Source organism: Molothrus aeneus, unplaced genomic scaffold, assembly GCF_037042795.1.
Source record: "Molothrus aeneus isolate 106 unplaced genomic scaffold, BPBGC_Maene_1.0 scaffold_36, whole genome shotgun sequence".
Classification (NCBI taxonomy): Eukaryota; Metazoa; Chordata; class Aves; order Passeriformes; family Icteridae; genus Molothrus; species Molothrus aeneus.
Window position 1 is genome coordinate 1,757,934 of NW_027099027.1, and position 22,345 is coordinate 1,780,278.

The window sequence follows — 22,345 nt, forward strand, 5'->3', positions numbered from 1 at the left end:
ACACGATTTCCCTTTTCTACTTGAAAAGTAAACGCTCTGCTCCTGTCCACTCTGGCAAAATTGTCAGAAGAGGCAACTGTTCCCCATGAAATGCTTGGTCTCATGCAAAGAAGAAAGAAGCCAGAAGCCAACAGTCTTCGTTATTGCTACATTGTTTTCTTTGGTTACTTCTCTAATAGGAATGACTTTGGGGTGTGATTTGTTTGTTTCTCTCTTTCGTTCCTTGGGGCGCGCGGCGGCTCCTCCGTTGGGTTCGCGGGGACAACGGAGGAACGGCCGCGAGCTCCGGCAGCTCTGCAGCAGCAGCAGCAGCAGCAGCAGCAGCAGCAGTGCTTCTCTTGATTGGTTTTCCACTCGACTTCCCACTCGCTCCCCATCCTCTTCTCCCTCTCACACTCACTCTACTCCCATCCCGTGCTGGGCCGTGCCGTCCATGTTCCGCCTCTCCCAGCCCGGCTGATGCCGCGTCCCGCAAGGCGCCCCTCGCGCGGGGCCGCCCCGTGCCCACCCCTGCCCGGCCCGCCGTGGTTCCGTCTCGGCCGGGCTCTCTCCGTCCTGGCTGTGGTGCCGCTGGAAGAGCCGCTCGCTCTGGTGCTGGCGGAGCAGCGCGGGCTTTTGGCTGCGCCTGGCGCTGGCGCTGGCTCTGGCCCAGCCCCGGCCGAGGCCCCGGGCCCGAACGAAGCCCCTGCCACGGTTCCGCCTGCAGCCGCCCCGCTGCCGCCCAGCTCCCGCCCTGTGGCCGACAGCGTGGCCGGCAGCTGCCCCGCTCCGAGCTCCGCCGCTCGCCAGCTCGGCCGCCGGCCCCGAGCCGCCGCAGCCCGGGGCAGCTCGGCAAGCAGCAGCGCGCCGGGCGGGCGGGTGCCCCGGGAAGAAGAGCGGCAGCGCCGTGCCGCCCGCAGGGGCAGCGGCGGCTGCGGCAGCGTTTACTCCGGTCCCTGCCTTGCCGACGGCGCCCCGGGAAGAGACGGGGCCGGCTCGGAGGGCGGCGGGCGATGAGCTCAGCCTTGGCTCGCAGGCGGCCATCAAGCGAGTGTCCCGGGAGCGCATCTCGGAGTGGGCGCGGCCGGGGAGTGAGCGGGGCCAGCGGGAGGAGCTGGCGGGGCGTGCCGGGCGGGGCTGAGGCGAGGCCCGGCAGGGCGGCAGCCGGAACGCTGCGAGGGCAGCGAGCGTGGAGTGAGCGGGGGCCGCACAGCGCCCCGGGCCGGGCCATGGCGAGCCGCGGCGGGGCCGGGCAGGGGCTGCCCGAGGCGCGGCGCAGCATCGGCCCCGCTGATGGCATCGCGGTCCCCCCGCAGCACAAGGGCGCCCTTGTGCCCCTGGAGCTGGCGCTGCTGTGGAAGGTGTCGCGGCCTGGCTTCTCCAGCGTCGTGAGGCTCCTGGACTGGTTCGAGGTGCCCGAGGGCTTCGCGCTGCTCATGGAGCGTCCGCAGCGCTGTCAGCACCTCAGGTACTTCCTGCACGAGCGGCGGTTCCTGACGGAGCCCGTGGGGCGGGGGCTGTTCCGCCAGGTGCTGGAGGCCATGGGGCACTGCAGCAGCCGCGGCGTCCTGCACTGCCACATCAAGGCCGAGAACGTCCTCGTCAACCTGGCCACGGGCGAGGCGAAGCTCATCGACTTCTGCTGCGGCACGATCCTCCAGGACACATTCTACACCCGGATGTCAGGTGAGCCCAAAGCCGGGGCCCAGCCGGGCAGCGGAGTTCCCCCCTTGGCTAGCAGAGGGGGAAGAGGGAGGGAAGGAAGGAGGGAAGGAAGGAGGGGGAATCCACCTTCAACCAGCTGCAGCCAAGTTGCTTTGTGGCAGGGCAGGGGCTGGCTGTTGTGGAATGGGAGCTGGCTGGGAGGAAGGGAGCAGCATGGGCCTGATGAGCTGCGCCCATGTCCCATAGGAACGCAGGAGTACAGCTCACCGGAGTGGATCCTCTTTGGCTGCTACCAAGGCCAGCCAGCCACCATCTGGTCCCTGGGCATCCTGCTCTATGAGCTGCTCTGTGGGCACCTTCCTTTCCACACCAACGAGGACATCGTCCGGGGCCAGCTCTTCTTCCCACCCCGGGTGTCTCAAGGTGGGGATGCGCCTTCAAGGCATGAGGGGAAGAACAAACGGGGTTGGGAGGGGCGGCTGGCACATAAGCGTCCTGCTCTTGCAGCTGGTGAGGAGGTGGATCTCCTGGGCTTAGCTGAAGGAAGTGGCACCTGTGCCTCTGTGCTGGTGTCCTCCGCAAGAGAGGATCGATAGGAAACTTTTGGCTGCAGCTCTGAGCACTCCTGGTGTGGCCTGGGCACTGTGGAATGTGGTTGAGCATGGACAGGAGCCTTGTCCCGCTGAGCGGCGGTTTCTGGTTTCTCTCCGCAGAGTGCCATCACCTCATCAGGTGGTGTTTATGCATGGAGCCCACAGACAGGCCAGCTCTGGAGGACCTTTTTGAGCATTCTTGGCTGCAGGAGCCCTGCCTGGCCCAGGAGACAGCAGAGATGCCTCCCTGTGCACAGGAGGATCCAGGAGCCCAGCAAGCAGCAGCGGCACGCGTCTCGTGGCGCTGGAAGAAAACCCCGGAGCGTTTCCCTGCGGCCGCGGCGCGGAGGAGAGAGCGCAGCCAAGGAGATGCTGCTTCCGCTGGTCCCCGCGAGCTGTGGAGGGAGCGGCTCCGTGCTGCCCTTCCCATTGGAGAAGTGGTGGCAGTGCGGTGAAGGTGCCACGGACTGGGACAGGGGAAACATCCCCCTGCAGCTCAATGGCATCGTGATGTCCCTGCAAGCCGGGGCACAGCTGGCATATTCTTCTGGAGCACGACGTGGAGCTGGGCACACCATCCTGGAGCTGGCCGCTGGCGGGGCAGAGCCGATTGGCTTTGGCTGCGGCCCCTGCCTGGAGGACACGCTCTGCGCCCCGATGGAATCAAGATGAGTCCCCAGCCGGCGCAGGGGTGGGGGATGCTGGTGCTTCCAGGCACGGCAGGGCTCGGCCTGGCCACGCGCCGGAGGTTCCCCGCTCGGCGGCGCTGGGGAATATTAATTTTTCCGCCGGCCACCGAGCTGCTTTTTGGCAGGACAGGGGACGGATGTTGTGGAAGGGGAGCTGGCTCCTGGCCTTGCTGACAGCTTCTGCCAGCCAGCCTGGCACGGGCTGAGGCGGGGGCAGCCAGCCTGACAAAAGCATCCATCCATGTGGATAGGGGCGGCAGAGGGGGACGAGTTCCGAAGCCGTGCCCCAGCTAGTCTGCTCTGCAGGCCCTTGAGGAAGGGGTGCATTTATGGGCGGGAAAGGTGGGGATTTTCCCCACCCCTGGACAGGTTTAATTCTCACATGGAGTGGTCAGACCCTCCTCAGGCCCATGAAACGGTGACAGGCTTTGTGCTTTTTCTTGTTTCCAGGTCTTGTTTTGAATTGACTTTCATGCAGTTGTTCTTTGTTTTTCCCAGGAGGATTACACCTGGTGCCTGGACCGGACGGGGAAGCGCCTGCAGCGTCCGTGGAGCGCGTCCAGTGCCAGCGCTGCCCCAGGGGCCACGGTCTGCAGGGACAGCCCCTTCCGGAAGGACAAGGACCTGGTTTGGGATCGGCTCCTCTCCTGGCAGCAGCTCTCCAGAGGTGGGCACCCGGCTCCACAGCTCGGCTGGCAGAAGGGCTCCGGGCAGGCGGCAGCGGGCACACGGGCATCCCGCTCTTGCAGCTGCTGAGGAGGTTGCTGTGCCGGGATTAAGCAGAGGAGGTGGAACGTGGCCTGCCCCGCTGCCCTTCTCTAAAAACAGAGAATGGGTCAGGAGGTTTGGGCTCTGAGCAGAGCCAGCAGCCTGGCCCGGGCACAGGCCATGGCGGGACAGGGGGACAGGAGCCTGCTGCCACTGACCGTGGCTCTCTGGTTTCTCTCCGCAGGCTGCCAGCACCTCATGCCATGGGAACGGCACTGCTCGGCCTGCCAGGCTGGGAGGGCTGGAGGGCGGCCGGTGTTCATTTGCTGTCAAAAATAAATTGGGTTTTTTGTCATTGTCATCATCGGAGCGTTTCTTTCCTCCTTTTCCAAGCTCTTGGCCTCCCTTCCTCCAGGGTAATCTTTTTTATCCTTCCTCAACCGCTTGATGGCATTTGGCAGGGGGGGTTAAGCAACGTGAAAAATTCAACAACAGCTCCCGTTGCCAACTGCAGCAGCCCCTTCAAGAGCCCTGAGCTTCCACCAAGGTCAGTGTGTGCCTTGCAAAAGGAAGTGCTTTGCAGTGATGGGGTTGTTGCCCTGCTGCAAAAGCTGGGAGGAAATCAGAAATGGAAAAATGCCAATTGGGCTCAACCACCGCCCAGGTTCTTCATCTTTTCCCTCTTCTCCATGACAGGCAGGCAGGGCTGGACTCCAGCAAGGTTCAAGTCCTTGGTGCTCTCTGGCATCAAAGGGATCAAGTAAACTCTTGCACGCAGGGACTACAACAGGGCTTCTTGTCAGATCCCAGGAAATTCCTCTGGCTGCCCTGGAGGACTCGAGCCCCGACCCAGGGCGCTCAGAGACCCTGGCACAGAGCCCAAGACCCCTGTGCCTTTGATTTAGCCCTTGGAAAAATCAACCTTATGATGCCGATTTTTGCCCCAAAAGGCGAGAAATTACTGCTTAAGAGACTCAGTCAAATAAGCAGGAGGTATTTTATTACGACGTCGGAGAAATCCTAAAATGGGATTTCTAAATCTTTACAGCAAAAGCGTACCTTTTTATACAGTTTTAGGTTTGGGATTACATCATATTCATGCATATACATATGGGGAGTGGTGTAGGCGGAGCGTGGGCGGGGACTTCTCTTTTGAGGATCTTCTCAGGGGTTGTTCCGGTCGGCCTTCATCAGCTTCGAGGAGTCTTCCTCTTTAAACTTTTGAACCTCTCCCCAAATTTGGTCAATTCCCGGTGTAGTTGGCTTAGTCTCCAGGCCTTGGCAAGGGTCTCAGGGTCAATTTTACATGTTGGCCCTAAACGTGCTTTACCCAGCAGTTCTTCTCGGCTCTGAAATGCACTGAACTTATCACTGTCTGTCCTTATCTCTTCCCTGTCATTGTGTTCCATACCTTACCCAATTTATTGCTCTATGTGATTTCCTAACATTGAATATTTCCCATAACTGCTTTATATTCTATGCTTTAACCCATCATCTCTTGAAAGTAACTGTTTTAGGGGCTTCATTTCCCTCCTTTTCTTATAACTTACGAATTCTTTCGTCAAGTTCTAATCCTTCGGGGCGTTGATACGCCCGCACCATCGCCCAAATCATTTGGATCTTACTCATCAAGGATTTCAGCCTCCACCACAAGCATAGGTTCATAAAAGTCAGTATAAGCATTGCTATAGTTAAAATTAGTATCGGGTGTACCAGGTAATGAAAGACCTGTGTTGCTGTTGGGGAAAATCCTGTGAAAACGTCCCACCAGTGATGTTGGCCTACTTGTTCTACTTCAGTCAGGATGTTTTTTATTCTTTCTGAGTTGTGCTCCACCTGTAGGACCATGCGCTTAACTGTTTGGTTCACTTTTTGCACCAGTCTTCTTACTTCTGGATGCACGAGCATCGCCTTAAGAACCTCGACATCCATACCTATCTGTAATTTTGGCAACTCATGATACAGGTCGTAGTCTGCATTAATTAGCTGCTGGGTGGTTACAGGAGCGGTATAGTTAAAATCACAACCTATAATCTTGGTAAAATTACATACACAAAAGTTAGTATTGTTAGTTTCCTCTTGGCAACTATCTACAGTTACGTTACTGCAAGCTGTTCTGACGCAGGCGCATCCATTCCCTACATAATAAACCTGCGACCGTACTCTATTGTGTGGAAGCATTTCAAAAGTGCATACACTATTTTCAGCATCTAAGCATAAATCTTCTGTTTCTACTATAGCATTTTCACATATGTATCCTAGTTGCCCCCTAGGAATACATGCTTCCGTACTAACAGACTGCCACTTATTTTTGGCGTCATCATAACTCGCCCAAACATTATGATCTACTGGCCTAACAAGGACATTCTGATGTATGGTCCCTAAGGTAAGGATAGGGAAAATCGCCCTTTCCTCTGCAGCACTGATGGTAAGAACATAGGCTTCAATGTGCTCATGCTGTGGTACATAAGTAAAGTTTACTAATTGCCACCAGGCTTGATGGTCCCTTTCAAACTGTGTAGTATGACTATCCTTCAGTATCGTTTCTCTTATTTCCTGGGACAGCGTTCCTGACGTTCCTTCTCTTATTATCCCTGCTGCCACTGACTGTACCCACTGTTGTGTTTGTGTGCATTGGATAGCAAGCGCAATTTCCTTGCTAATGTCTCCTGTATAGCCGGCAATTCTAGCAAAATCTTCAGCAGTGTGATTTGCTACCAGGGTTAGTAACCTAACTACCAGTGATTGTGTTTCTGCCAATGTAAGCATGGATGAACTCAGGGGCACTTTAAGTTTTCCTAAGTTGGTGGTGACAGTACTCAATTTGTTAACCAATACCTCTTGATCTATGGTATTCAGTATTCCAAATCCAGTGCCGACCCATCCACTTATATCCCTTTGCGCCCGCCTGTGATAAGACCTAGTAGCTAGCCATGCTTCCCATCTTTTAAGGCTTTGTTGTTTGAACGGTTGACAGTCTTTTTGCAGATGGGTAATGTTAGTCTGAATATTCATCTGCACCTTTTTCAGAGAGTACGTGGGGTCTAACAGCAGTTTCAGTTCATCTGACCTCTTTACTACCTGGGGCCCGATAAAGGTGATCCCGAGGGGTCAGCTGATTCAGAAGGCTCCACATCCAAGGCAGGTCTTATCCATTTAGCTGGGATCCAAAGAGAACTTGGCTGGCATTCATATGGAACCCCAAGGGTCTGATGATCAGGATAGTAGGGGTCTGGAGTGGAATCCGGGTCACGGTGTCTACTCCTCTTGTTTACTCCCCGGTGCTTTCTTGACCCGTGAGTAATGGATCCACGTAGGTCGCTCTTTGATTCGAACCGCGGTGAAGGTGGTCAGCAGCACTTGGAAAGGTCCCTCCCACTTTTCTTGTAGGGGTTTTCTTAAAAGATTCTTAACATACACCCAATCACCGGGATTAAAAGGATGCAACTTACAGTTAGGTTGTTTAGGTTGGTGGTCAATCACCACCGCAGCATTCTTGTCAAATTGCTTCTCCACCATAATCACATAGTCATAAATATACTGATTACCTATTTGATCTACAGCGTCCCCATTTACAGTTTGCATAGCATAAGGTCTGCCGTACAGAATTTCAAATGGGCTTAGCCTTTCTTTCGATCTTGGCTTGACTCTCAGTCTAAGCAGAGCAATAGGCAAAGCTTGATACCAATGCAAATTAGTCTCCTGGCATATTTTGGCAATCTGCTGCTTAATAAGATGGTTCATCTTTTCCACCTAGCCGCTGGCCTGTGGGCGATAGGGCGTGTGTAATTGCCATTTGATTTGTAGTGCTTTGCTTATTGCCCTTACCACTTTTGCACAGAAATGTGTACCCCTATCCGAAGAAATGCTCTTCGGTACCCCAAACCGTGGAATGATTTCATTCAACAGTACTTTGGTCACTTCTCTTTCCTTATTTGTTCTGCAAGGGAATGCTTCAGGCCACCCAGAAAATGTATCAGTTAATACCAGCAAATATCGAAACCCTCCTTTTCTTGGGAGCTCAGAAAAATCAATCTGCCACACTTCACCTGGGAATTTACCTCGATTTATGGCCCTGGATGTATCTTAGTTCCTGTATTCGGGTTGTTCTTCAGGCACCTCTCACACTGGGATGTGACATGTTTTACAGTGGTGAACAATTTTGGTCCTGCTATCCGAGCCTGCAAATACTGGTATAGCGGGTCCAAACTCCAATGGGCTTTCTCGTGTTCTGCTTTCACAAACTGCCACATCGTATTCCCTGGTATTATTAACTGTCCCGTTTCCAATTGACCCCAACCATTCTCTAACATTTTACCTTTATTTCTCTGAATCCACCTGTGATCTGACTCCTGATATTCTGGCCGAAAATTTGTGTCTAACTCACCTGGTACTAGAGCTGCTACTTTTATTTCTTCAGTTCTTGCAGCAGCTAATTTAGCCTCTGCGTCTGCTTTTCTATTCCCTATCTCCGGGATAGTGTCCCCCTTTAAATGTCCCTTACAATGCATTATGGCCACCTGTGCTGGGAGCTGGACTGCTTCCAGCAGTCGCAGGACCTCTTTTGCGTGTTTGACTGTTTTTCCTTGAGCAGTTAACAGTCCCCTTTCTTTCCAGATGGCCCCATGAGCATGTACGACGGAAAAGGCATACTTAGAGTCTGTCCATATATTGATCCGCATGTTCTCCGCCAATTCCAGGGCTCGAATCAGAGCTATCAGTTCTGCCTTCTGGGCTGAAGTCCCTGCGGGTAAAGGGTTCGACTCAATTACCTCTTCTGCGGTGGTAATTGCATAGCCGGCCATTCTCACTCCCTGCCTCACGAAGCTGCTTCCATCCGTGAACCAGTCGTCCGCATCTTCGAATGGTTCTTCTTTGAGGTCCGGGCGGCTGGAGTAGACGGCCTCAATTGTTTCCAGGCAGTCGTGCTCGATCGGCTCTGCTGGGGCTCTCCCTTCTAGGAATAAAGCTGGGTTCACAATGTTAGTGACCTGAATAGTCACGTCATCTGACTCAGCCAAAATGGCCTGGTATTTTAAAAATCTGGAAGGTGACAGCCAGTGGTTACCTTTCTGCTCCAACACAGCTGAGACGGTGTGAGACACCAGCACCGTTACCTTTTGGCCCAGCGTGAGTTTCCTGGCCTCTTCTATATTAATGATTACTGCGGCCACTGCTCTCAGGCAGCCAGGCCATCCCTTGCTTACTTCATCCAACTGTTTGGAGAAGTAGGCCACAGCTCTCTTACATGGTCCTAACTGCTGTGCCAGGACTCCTAGGGCCATCCCCTGTCGCTCGTGGGAGAACAGCCAGAATGGTTTTGATACATCTGGGAGACCTAAAGCTGGTGCTCTCATTAGCTCCTGTTTCAGCTTTTTGAAGGCCCCCTCTGCTTCGGGAGTCCAAACTAGGACACTCTTGGTCTCCTTCAACAAATCATACAGCGGTTTAGCGAGCATCCCGTACTGGTAGATCCATAGCCGACACCAACCTGTCATCCCCAGAAAGGCACGCAGTTCTCTCATCGTCTCTGGTTTAGGCATCTGGCAGATGGCCTCTTTTCTGGCTGCTCCCAGGGATCGCTGTCCTCTGGAGACTTCGTATCCCAGGTACACCACTTCTTTTTGCACCAGCTGCGCTTTCTGTTGGGAGACTCGATATCCACTTAAACCCAGAAAGTTTAACAGGGAAATAGTCCATGCAATGCACTCTTCCTCTGTCACTGTTGCTATTAGGAGGTCGTCTACGTACTGTAGGAGAGTGCCATCTCCCAGCGGCCTTTTCCACTGCTCTAACTCTTTAGCTAACTGATTCTCGAAAATCGTGGGGGAGTTACACCATCCTTGGGGCAATACTGTCCACGTAAGTTGGGTCTTTCTTCCTCTATCCACAAATTCCCACTCAAAGGCAAAAATCTTTTGACTCTCAGGAGCTAAAGGAAGGCAGAAGAATGCGTCTTTCAAATCCAATACGGTGAACCATGTCAAACTATCTTTCAGTTTAGTTAAAAGCGTGTATGGGTTAGCAACTACCGGATGTAATGTCTTGGTTATCTCATTTACTGCTCTCAAGTCTTGGACTAATCTATAAGTTCCATTAGGTTTCTTTACTGGCAGAATTGGGGTGTTAAAATCTGATTCACATTCTATCAATAATCCTAATTCTAAGAACCTTTTAATTATGGGCTCGATTCCCTTTCTATCCTCTAACCTCAGTGGGTATTGTTTCCTAACCACCGGCCTTGCTCCAGGTATAAGTTCAATAATGATAGGTGTTGCTTGTTTTGATTTCCCAGGTGTATCAGTAGCCCATACTAGTGGGTATACTTCACTTAGGATTCGCCTGATGTTATGATTCTCAGGCTTTGGTTCCACACAGCTGATTGTCAGGCTTAGAGCTGTGATCAGCTGTTCCTCATTTACTTGGAATTCCAATTTGTCTTTGTTGAACTTTATTATGGCTCTCAAATTCTCCAATAGGTCTCTCCCCAATAAGGGCTTTGGCGAATTTGGTAAATACAGGAACTGATGAATTCCCATTTGTTTCCCAATTTTGTATTTGATGGGTTTCAAAAAGTAAGCTTTTTCTGGTTGGCCTGTTGCTCCCACAACTTGCACAAATTCATCACTTTTAGGTACCAATTCCTGATTTAGAACCGAAAAGGTTGCTCCCGTATCAATCAAAAAGTCCAATTCCTTTTCACCTTCCCCTAGCTCCATTTTAACCAGTGGGTCTGCTAGGGAACGGCCCACCGGTCCCCCTCAGTCGTTATCCTGTTGTGTGGCCGTAGTAGTGCCCAATAGTCTCTCCCTTAACTGGGGGCATTCCTGCTTCTAGTGTCCCATTTTCAGGCAGTACGCACACTGGTTTGGCCCCACTCTAGTTGGGTGGGGTTGGAGTCTCCCCCCCCTTCTTGCCGGATTGCCTCTACCTCTTCCCCTGGTTCCAGGTCCCGAGTAACCTGTATTCTGAGCTGCCACGGCTACAGCCACCACTCGAGCTATCTTCCTGTCCTCCTTTTTCTTCTCTTCAATTTCCCTATTATTATACACCTTCCATGCCTCATTTAGCAGTGTCTCCAGGTTTTTATTTGCTGGATGCTCAAGCTTTTGCAATTTCTTCCTGATGTCTGGATTACTTTGTCCCATCATTAATCCTAACAGGTGTTGTTTCCCTTCTTCCGTCGCTGGGTCCAGGGGTGTGTATTGTCTCATGGCTGCCCTAAGTCTATCCAAGAACTCTGATGGGGTCTCATCTTTTCTCTGCCTGATGTCATATAGCATTGACCAATTGATAGCCTTGGGGATCGCGTTACGCAAGCCCATTGCTATCAATAGCAATAGTGCAGTTGCTCCCTGCCTCGCTCTCGCATGTCTCATTATTGTTCTCTTCACCGTATCTCAATTTGGGGACATCACCTCCCGGTGAGTTGCTTTCGTCCCCAGTCTTTGGTGTACTGGTTTCCATTTTACGAGCACCTCCATTCCTGGGTGTGCTACCGTCCCCATACAAGCTTAGTTCGGGGGGGCTACGCGTCTCCCCTCGGCTCTCTGCTCCCGGCGGACTGCCTTCTTCTCTCTCAATCTCTAATCTAGGTGGGCTTCCAGCATCTCTGTAGCTTCCCGACCCCTGCGGACTATCCAATCTCTGTGGGCTGCCTTCTCCCCTGTTATCTTCCGACCTTAACGGGCTAGCCTCCCCCCAACTCTTGTCTAACTTATCAGGGCTGCACTCAAACTTAGATTTCCACCATCGTTCCAGTTCTTTTAATGGGGTCGGATCCTCTCGTTCCTCTCCTGGTTTGGGGAGGGGCCCTGGATGGTATTCCCACAGGCTTATTTCACTCTCTTTTCCACTGTCCCTCCTTGTTAGCTTAAGACATCGCTGCCCAATGCTACATGCATCGCAGCAACGTTCTTTAGGTTTTGAGCCTTTCTTATCCTTTTCCAGGGCTAGTACCAGAGGGTCTTGAGGGGCTGCATTAATTCCACACTCCTTTTGCCACTCAGGTTTATTCTTCAGGGTGAAGAACATGTCTGCATACATCACTTCATCTCATTTATTGAGCCGGTGGAGGAAGAGCATTAGTTGTAAAATGGTATTATAATTAATTGTCCCCTCTGGTGGCCATTTCTCACCATCATCCAATTTATACAACGGCCACCACTGCGTGCAGTATGCAAAAGGAGTGTCTTTTTACTTATATTTCTTCCTGGAATCCCCCCCAAGTCCTTCCAATGCTTCAGAATACATCCTAAGGGGGTTTTCATATTTATATCTTTGCTCGGTTGACTCCCCATTGCTATTTTCTGGGTCGGTGTTTCTTATCCCACTAAGTAAATCTCCTTCCCACAAGCACTATATACCAGTTTATCTTAGCACCTCATTCATACAATATCTAAGCGCTTCGTCCTTTTCTGACCTGGCCTCTCGCGAGGGACAGGAACTGCAGAGCCGGACTCCCACGCAGCCGGGCTGCGTCTCAGACACACTCTCTCATACACGGTGCTAATTCATTCAAACTGTCCTACCTTTCCGTTCTATCAGAATACACTGCTTTACTGCAAGATGTCGCCGGCAGACCGTAGGATACCGATATTGGTCGGCTCCAGGCCGTCACACACTCGCAAAACTGTAAATCAATAGTACGGTTTTGCCGATAATATCACAACAAGTTTCAGACAACATAAAAACCACTAAACTTGTCCCTTTGCAAAAATCTTACAGTCAATACATCAAAGCATACAACAGGGTTAAACAAAGGTATAAAACGTATACACTCCTTCCAAGTTCCTCCAAAGGAGTGGAGAAAATTGGACCGAGTCCCGGGATTTGTTGGACGTTCTCCCGGTCAGCCTGGAACCGTTCCCGGGATTTAGTTCAGTTCAGATAAAAACAAAAACTGACCACTCTTTTAACCCTTAAATCACAGTTTCAAACAAACCAACAAGATCAATACAAGAAGAACAAGTGCATCAGAGTCTTGCCTCTTTTTTCTTACTCTCCTTATTTTTTTTTTTTTCTCTCTTTTTTTTTTTTTTTTTTTTTTTTTCTTCTAATTACCAAAAGGTACCCACCAAAGGCATCAATTACTGGTTAGCAAAGACACCAATTACCAAAAGGTACCCACCAAAGGCATCAATTACTGGTTAGCAAAGACACCAATTACCAAAAGGTACCCAAAAATACCAATTAGGGATTCTTTACCAGAGCGTCCTCTGGTTTACCCTCCGGTGGTCACGTCTGACCCCGTGTTCCCATAAAGCGCTTTATCCTAAAACCAATGAACAATGATAAAAAATACCTCTTTAATTTGGAGCAGGAGAAGCAGGAGATGCAGGGAACTCTTCGTCCACCAAAGAGCACTTGGTCCGAGGGGGAGTCTCTTCTGACAAAAAGTCGTCAGGGGCGCCCAGAGGGTCCCAGCCCCGGACCCAGCGAGGGGACTCCTCAGATCCTGGATCCCCTGCTTCGTCGCATCTGGGTCGCCAGAAATGATGCCGATTTTTGCCCCAAAAGGCGAGAAATTACTGCTTAAGAGACTCAGTCAAATAAGCAGGAGGTATTTTATTACGATGTCGGAGAAATCCTAAAATGGGATTTCTAAATCTTTACAGCAAAAGCGTACCTTTTTATACAGTTTTAGGTTTGGGATTACATCATATTCATGCATATACATATGGGGAGTGGTGTAGGCGGAGCGTGGGCGGGGACTTCTCTTTTGAGGATCTTCTCAGGGGTCGTTCCGGTCGGCCTTCATCAGCTTCGAGGAGTCTTCCTCTTTAAACTTTTGAACCTCTCCCCAAATTTGGTCAATTCCCGGTGTAGTTGGCTTAGTCTCCAGGCCTTGGCAAGGGTCTCAGGGTCAATTTGACATGTTGGCCCTAAACGTGCTTTACCCAGCAGTTCTTCTCGGCTCTGAAATGCACTGAACTTATCACTGTCTGTCCTTATCTCTTCCCTGTCATTGTGTTCCATACCTTACCCAATTTATTGCTCTATGTGATTTCCTAACATTGAATATTTCCCATAACTGCTTTATATTCTATGCTTTAACCCATCATCTCTTGAAAGTAACTGTTTTAGGGGCTTCACTTACATGAAGAATTGTGAGCCATGACAGTTTAAGTAGAATGATAGTGAATTTATCCCAGGGTGAAAAATAGATTGTTGGGGTTTCTAGAATGGGGCTTCAGGGGGCAAGATGGAGGAATCTGGACGTGTCCAGCCTTTCTCCTTCTTCTTGGCCTTCATCTTCTGCTGTGATGTTGGCACTTTTAGAATGGTTAAGAGTAGAAGCTTACTGTCTAACATAGGTGATAGGTATTGGAAAGTAATTGTAAATATCGTACAGGTAGTTTTTAGGATTAAAAGATAACGCCGCCCTGGGGCAGGCAGAGTGCCTTAGACTGTCTTGCTGAGAGGACCTTGGCAGTACAGGAGAAAGAATTTTATAGATAAGATACAAGAAACAACCTTGAGAGCGGGAAATGAAGAGCTCTGACTCCTTCTTCGAGCAGCGGGCTGGGAAAAGAGACTTTGGAACTTATCTCGGGCTCACTCTGACCAGCCAGAGACCCCAAGAGCATGAGTCCGTAAGATGAAATACTGAAGGATTGGCTCCAAAACATAAATATCCTTGTTGGCCGTGTCTTCTTGACCAAGAAATCCTTCAAAGCTCTTGTAACTACAAGTCTTGCGGCCCTGTGAGCCATGCGGTGCAGATGTGAGCCAAACTCACCCTTCCTGTCTATGGAGAAGAGAAGAAAAAGCAATGGCATCATCTAAAAAACTCAGAGGTCCGCTCTCTAGCACCTTCCAAACTCCTTCAAATGGCCCAAAGTGGGATTTAGCTACAAATAGATGACAAGGACTCTTAGTGCTGGCTCTTGGACTCCAGGGCAGCTGCTTTAGAATCTTTCACAGAACCCTGTGCAGTTCTGTAGTGCCAGAAATGGATCATTTGAAGAAACTTTCCCAACTGACTTGCATAGAGGTTTGTTTGAAGGGTATTTGAGGAGAAAGGCTCGCGGCAGAGCTCTGGGCTTTGGCCTAGCTGTGTCCCCTGCTGATTGTCAAGTGTGCCATCAGCTGCAGGGCTTTCTGGGCTAAAACTATCATCAAGTCAAGTCACTGGGGCTTGCTCTTTTTGGCCTCTAAAAGCTGGACCCACTTTTGGGGCAAATTTGGAGACCTCATCTCTGGGAGGATGGAGCAGCTAGGATTTTCCCAGTTGCTGGCAATGGTTCTCCAGGCCCTGGGTGTAAAACGGGGCTGCCCAGCAAGTGCAGATCTGCAAGATGATAAACAATTGTCTTGGTCTGCTAAGGAAGGCAGAAGCCTTCTCTGAAATGGAAAATGTCAATCCCCTCCCTTCAAATGATTCTCATTTAGAAATTCAAATGCTCTTGGGGAAAGATATGGGGATAGGACTGAGCCCGCAGAGCTGGGCAGCGTTTGCTGATGCTCTGAGCCCTTCCTAAAGATCCTGTGCGGGCTGTCTCAGACACCTGGGGCCAGGGATTCCTTCCAAGCTGGGCCACTTTGGCTGGGCCGGGGGCGGCCCCGGGGCAGAAGGCAGTGTGTGCAAGGGCCCTGGGTGGCACGCTGCAGCACGGTCACCGTGCCATGGAACGGAAGCCGGTGTCCAAGGCCCCTTTGTGACACGTGGGAAATAGAAGCTTGCCCGGCTGCTGGCAACACGCAACGGGGCACAAGGGGACAGAGCAGTGCCGTGAGGAGCCCCCGCACAGCGCACTCGCTCCCGTCTGACCCGGAGCTTCTCCGCGGCGCTGTTCCTGCAGCTGAGCTCGAGGCCAGAGCATAGGACTCGCTGACCCGTGGCCTTCCTGAGGCTTCTATTCTGCAGCTGCCCTCAAGGGCAGAGTGTGGGACTTGGTGCCCCGGAGCTTTCCCAAGGCATCTCTCCTGCAAGTAGCTCCAGGCACAGCCATGGAGCAGAGACCCCCGAGAGTGCCCAAGCTGGCCCGGGTGGAGGAGGAGGAGGAGGAAGAAGGCCCCGGAGCTGCCCTGGCACAGGAGACAGAAGAGGTGGTGCCGTTCCATCCACCGCAGGAGGGTGAGTGGCAGAGCTGGGCTGCAGGGCTGGAGCCAGCTACCAGTTGGTGCCATGCCATGCCATGCCATGCCATGCCATGCCATGCCATCCCCTGGGGAAATGCCCATGGACAGGACAGAAGAGGGGCCGGGCAGACACCCTGCAGTGGCCGTGCTCCATCCCCTGGGGCATCCCGGGGCTCTCCCTGCCTGGGCAGCGCAGGGCTGAGCTCTGTTCTCCGGCCTCTCCCGCAGCCCCTCAGCTCTGGCTGCGCTCGCTCTTTGCCAGATGCAGCCAAGGACCGGACTCAGGAGCCAGAGCCCACCCCTGGCCTGTTCCGCAGAGCAGCGCAGGTACCTGCAGCCGTCCCCACCTGGGCTGGGCCTACTGGCACTGCCCGGCCGAGCCCCGCGCTTGGAGCAGACCATGGAATGTCCCTCTCTTCCCACCCTTCCTTCTGCTGCAGGCACTGCGGAGGCTCCTGTGCCTTGGCCACACAAAGACCGGCGGCACCGGCACCGAGGGCACGGCCCAGCCCGACCCCAGGCCCGGCGAGCTGCGGGCAGAGGCTGCTGCCAGCTCAGCGTCCTCGGAGCTCGCAGCAGCCTCTGAGCAGGACACGGCCCAGGGCCGGGCGGAGGCTGACATGGCCCTGACTGAGGGCACGGCCACCACCCACACCCAGGCTCAGGGCGTGCCAGAGACTCAGGCCATGCCCACACTGACCATGACTCCTGCAGCCACTCTGGAGGTTTTCCAGAAGGGTGCTGCTTCTCCACAGCAGGTAAGCAGCCTGGGGCCAGGGCTGAAGGCCTCCCAGGATCACGTGGCCCCTCAAGCTACGTCCGCTGGACCCCCTCAGCCTTTGAGGCCATCACAGTGGGCTGGGAAGGCAAGCACTTCTTGGGGGAAGCTGGGCAAGTTGCTCCCTTGGACAGCGCTCCAAGTCTTCCCCATGCCGCCTCCTCCAGGTGCTAGCCACAGTCAGGGACATTCTCCAGAGACTGGCGTCCTGTGTCACCGTGGACGCTGGGCTGCAAATGGAGATTCTGAGCCTGACAGAGGAACACCCTGCTCAAGTGGTGATGAGCCTCCTGTGCTGTGCCCCAATGTGTGACAGGTACGGGGCACAACTGCCTCAAGAGCTCGGTGCTCCCTGGCCCGTAGGGCCCCTGGCCCTGTCCAGCCTGTCCAGCGGGCTCTGCCAGACAGGCGGAGAGCTGCGGGAGCCTAGGGCACCTCTGTTTCCTGAGCCTCTGCCATGCTCCCTCCCTGCCCCTCAGGGCACCGGGGCTCTGTCACCCGGCCCCATGCAGCCACACGGGGCACAGTGCTGACGCACAGCTCCGCTCCCACAGAGCCGCCGCACTGATGTGGAGAGCCATGGGCACGTCGGAAGTGGCCGCCCAGGAGGTGCTTCCAGCGCTGCTCTCTGCCATGGAGGAGCAGCCGCCCTACGGCAGCTTCTCCTGCGGGGACAACAAGGCTGTCTTTGCCCTGGCTGTGAGTTTCTGGAGCTGGCCTTTGCTCGCCCTCCCGGTTGCCTCTCCAGCAGCTCTCCCTGCTCTCCCCAGCCTGCAGCTCCCTGCCTGGGCTCAAAGCCGGCCTAGGGGCAGCAAGCCGGGTGCTTCATGGACACCCTGGCATTGAGCGCTGCCTCAGGCTGCTTTGTCTCTTGCAGGCCACTCTGGTGCTGTGGAGGATTGCCCCCATGTCTGAGTGGCACTATGCCATTCTGCTTCATTCTCCCCAACTGTTCGTGGCTCTGTTCTGGCAAGTTGTCACCACCACAGAGCAGATGCCAGGGGACATTGAGACCTGGACCTTCTGGAGAGCGTGCCAGGAGGAACACGGCCTTCCCTGCCACCCCAACAGGTGCCAGTCGCCCCGTCCTTCCCACGTCCTTGTGGCCAGGGCCAGCGCTCCCAGAGTGACCTGGCCTTTGCTCGGCACGCAGGTTTGCAGTGCAGACCATGAAGGCTCTGCTCTCCTGCCTGGGCTTTGGCAAGAATCTGTTGGCTTCGGAGCAAAAGCTGCTCTGGGACACCCTGCTCTGTGCCAACACCCAGCACTATGCAGCGGGTCTGCTGGCCAGGTGAGATCCCTTACTCCTGCCACCACTGCCAGCATTTGTGCCCCCTGCCCAGAGTGCCCCACACAGTTCCCAGGGTTGTCAGCGAGAGGGCCTTGTCAGCGAGGGAGGGCCGAGCAGACTGAAAAAGGCTGGGAGAGGAGGATGCCCAGGAGCAGCTGCCTCCCAAGGGGCCCATGTGCCCTTGCAGAGTGCTGGGGAAAGATCAGACCTCTGTGAGTCAGAGAGAGGTTTGCCTGCCCGGCTCAGGGCCTTGGTGCCTTTTTCCCCTGGCAGGGAGATGCGCCGTGGCTTGAGCCCCTTGTGTCCCTTCATGGCCTCGCACCTGCTCAGCCTGCTGATGGGGAAACAGCACCACTGGCATCTGCCTGCCCTGGCGTTCCTTGTGGAGGTGAGCCGGGTGTGCAGCGCTGCCTGGCTGAGCTGCCTCCCAGCTCTCTGCCCTCTGGGAGCCGCAGCCGCCTGGGACGCTGCCCGCGCCCTGTGCTGCTGCTGCTGCTGCTGCTGCTGCTGCTGCTGCTGCTGCTGCTGCCTGGGCCCAGCCCTGTGTGGCTCCGGGCTCCTGCCGGCCGGCTCCCCCGTCACTGGCCTGTGCCTTTCAGCTCCTCGAGTGCCTGGACTTGAGCAAACACGGTCCCAGTGCCCTGCTGCTGGTATCCAGGCACCTGCCAAGCCAGTGCAGGGACAGGCTGCGCCTGGTGCTCAGAGGCCTCGTGGTGCTCAGCAAGGAGCCCTCGCTGGTGAGAAGGGGGCAGTGGCTGAAGCCCCGCTGGCAGCATGGGACGGGGCAATGCAGACCTCTGGGCTTGGCTGGCCTTTGGCAGCAGAGGCAGCTGCTCCCAGCTCTCCTGCCTCCCGCCTCAGCTGCCCCAGTGCCCCAAGCAGCTGTTGGTGCTGCGGCCGTTCACGGCTTCACAGCACAGCCTGGTCTTGCGCACAGGGAGAAGGAATACGCGGCCTCTATCAACACCTGGTGCAGCAGCTGGATGATCCAGATGCAGAGGTGGTCTGGATGAGCCTCTGTGTGCTCACACATATGCTCCAGGACAAAGACCTCCTGCTACCCTTCACTGCCCTGAAGCTGGCTGAGCCCCTCCTGCCACACTTTGAGAACGTAAGGCTCTGTGCCCCAGCCAAGGGCACTGGATGCTACCTGGAAACTTTGTGCCATGTGCAGTTCTGGGCCTTTGCCCCAACGGGCCTGGAGTAGTTGGTGCTTAGGACTTTTCCTTTCCTTTCAGGACAACAGCCACGTGCAACTGCTCTCCATTCAGCTCTTCTGCAAGGTGATGGAGCTGGTAGTGGAAGAGGGGGAAGAGCTTCTAACAACAGTCGTGAACCAGAGCCTTCTCCCTCTGTTCTTGCGCTGGCACGATGAGAACCTGCAGGTGGCCAAGGTGAGGTTTTCTGTGATGCTGCCGCATGCCTGGCAGGGGGCTCAGCCGCCTCCTGCCCCGGCGCCTGGCGGGCTCCAGCCTCCCCTGGCCGTGGTGCAGGGACACGGGTCCCGTGCCCTGGGCTCGGGTGCCACCTGCGGCTCTCTGCCGCTCTCCAGGTCTCCGGCCAAGCCCTGCTTTGTGCAGCACGCTTCCTGAGGAGGAGGGACCTGGAGGAGCTGCTGACGAAGGAGCGGCGGACGAAGTTCGCCGAGAGCCTGGTAAGGCCAGCCCGGGAGCCCGAGCCCTGCCCCCGGTGCTCGGTGCGGGGCGCTGGCAGCTGTGGCCCTGCCCGGCGCCGCAGCCGGGCCCGCCAGCCTGCGCCGCCCCCGCTGCTCCCTGCCCCGGGCCGTGCGGGCCGGCTCGGCCGCTGCTGGGCGCAGGGAGCGCCCGGCCGAGGGGCAGAGCCCGTGCCGAGCCTTCCCTGCCGCCGCTCCCCGCAGCTGCTGCAGGACGAGAGCCGAGCGGCCGAGCAGCTGCGCTGGGCCCTGCCGCGCCTGCGGAGCCCACAGAGGCCCCTGCGAGAGGCGGCCGTCAGGTTCATTGGTGAGCCCCGAGCCCGGCGCCCCTCCCTGCCCCCGGCCCGGCTGCTGCCCCGGCTACAGCGGGAGCCGCGCCCGGGCCGCTGCAGCCCCGGCTGCCCTCGGCGCTGCCGCCGCCCTCCCGCAGCTGAGCCCTCGGGCGGCAGCGTGCGGCAGGGGCCGGCAGGAGCCCTGCCCGGGCAGGAGGGCGTGCGGCCGCAGGGCTGGCAGCGCCCGTGCCGGGCAGCTGTGCCGCCCGGGACCGACACGGGCTCTGTCTTGCCAGGGCTCGCCGGAGTGCTCATGATGGGGCAGAAGGAGGAGCTCCAGGTCCTCACTGAGGGTGAGTCAGGGCAGCCGCGTGGCAGCCAGTACCGCCGGGGGCAGCTGCACATCCCGGCCCCGCAGCTACAATCCGTGCCCGGGCTGCGGAGGGCTCTGCTCCCCGTGTGGACCAGGGGCGGCGGGGGCAGAGCCCAGAGAGCTGTCAGGGAAACGTGGGCGATCCGTGGCCAGCACCTTCCGGCCCAAGCCCTTGTCTCCCGCTCCCTCCTGGCCATGGCAAGAGCCGGCGGGGATGGCCCTGGCAGGAGGCTTTCCTTGGATTCCCTCAATCTGGCCTCTGACCGTGCCTCTGTTCCTCTCTCTTCCAGCTCTTCAAGCCCTGAAGGAAGATGAGAGCCCATCGTGCATGAGCAAACTGCTTCAGATGACCTTTGAAAGAAGATCTGCAGGACTTTGTTGGTCTGCTGGATCAGATGTACCGGCGTCCATTGGCGATTTCCAGTGCCCATTGAAGAGGGGAGCACCTGCAGAGCAGGATGGACCAGCTGGAGCTCCAGGCACAGCTCTGGCTGCTCAGAGCTGAGCCCGTGGCAAGCTCCAGGAGCTCCTGCCATCTCTCTCCCTGTTGGCAGCTGCCTCCCTGCAGCCCTCAGGCCCTGCCCATCCCCTTTTCTGCCTCCCAGCTCAGCCCTCCCCTTCGCTTTCCCTTAATAAACTGTTTGGGTTTTTCACTTGAGCCGCGTCTCCGTGGAGCTGAAGCGACGCAAAACCAGAGCCCGGGGAGGCGCAGGGCCCTGCTGCCGTTCCCCTGCGCGCTGCGTTCTGGGCACGGACAGAGAGGAACAAGGGCAGCTCAGGCTGCAGAGGTCCCTGTGCCGCTGCTCCAGGGGCCATTCCCAGCCAGTCAGAGCGTTTGTCGCTGATGGCTCTCAGTGTCCAGGAGCGGAATTTGGGGCGGGGGGCGGTGACCCCGGCGATGGGGATGGGGCGTGCGGGGGCAGCTGGGGCCGCACTGGTGGCACTGGGGGCGCTGGGAGCCCCCCCGGCCGCGGGGGGAGCGGGGGGCACGGGGAGAAGGGGGGCGGGGGGGCCCCAAATTCAACCAAAGGGGGGTCGGGACCCCCAAAGGGAGCAGGAGGGGCCTGGAACCCCCAAAACCAAGCACGGGGGAGGGGACTGGGGACTGGGGGAATGATGGGGAAGGGGCGGGAGAGCGGGGGGAAGAGGGGGATGGGACCCCCAAACAGGATCAAACCAACTTGATGTGGCCACCTTCAGACGGGGATGGCAGCCAAAGGCAGCCAATGGTAGCCAAAGCTTTTTCCCAGGCTGTGCAATCCCAGTCCCTATAATCTCAACCCAGTTTATCCCAGTCTCGATCATCCTGATCTGCATGGTCCCATTCCATAGAGTCCCAGACCATATTTGATCCCAGTCTAGTTGATCCCAGTCTGTGTGGTCCTGATCCTTATGGTCCCAGCCTGTGCAGCCCCAATCCAAAGGATCCCAGCCCATATTTGATCCCAGCCCATATTTGATCCCAGTCCGTATTTGATCCCAGCCCGTATTTGATCCCAGTCCGTATTTGATCCCAGCCCATATCTGATCCCAGCCCATATTTGATCCCAGCCCATATTTGATCCCAGTCTGTGGGGTCCTGCACACACTCCCAGGGTCTGGAATTCCAGTTCCCAGCCAGGAAAAAATGTTCCTGACCTTGAACTTCCTTCCTATCCCCTGAACAAATTGCAATAAAATTATAAACAAAGAAATAATAATTGAAATTAAATAAATTAAAATAAAAATGGAATATAAAAATCTCAAGTCTTCTTTACAATACTCCAACAATGATTCAACCCAAACCAACAACTATTACTATAATATTACCAATGCATATAAATAAACAAATTATATATCTAGAAATACCTTTTGAAAGTTTTAACTCAATAACTAATATACTTAGATAAAAAATATCTAAAAAACTAACATACAATCTAACACACCTTAGTTAAAAATTCATATTACAAATATTCTAAACACAAAACCAAACACCACTATAATTTCTCAGACATTTTAACCAAAAAATTAAACTTTAATAATATCCTTTAGTACTCTTAAAATATTAACATTATTTTTAAAAATTTAATTGTGTGTGGGTGGTTTTATTTGGATATTGATTTTTGGATTGTTTGTGTTAGATGATTTTAAAAAGGAATTGAATCAGCAGAGAAGGTGGCACTCTGCAAACAGAACTGTCTGAAAATGAACGGGACAGAAATCAGTAACTCGGAAAGTTTTATTTGCTACCAAATACACCCC

At 54.8% G+C, this 22,345-nt stretch overlaps 1 protein-coding gene and 1 pseudogene across 1 annotated transcript in view; one reads left to right on the plus strand and one right to left on the minus strand.

The window, feature by feature from the left end:
• Positions 1-22,345, minus strand: part of LOC136570728 (uncharacterized) — a 2,607,743-nt pseudogene that overhangs the window by 1,736,167 nt on the left and 849,231 nt on the right.
• LOC136570729 (uncharacterized) overlaps positions 1-22,345 on the plus strand; it is a 2,347,277-nt gene that overhangs the window by 1,623,922 nt on the left and 701,010 nt on the right.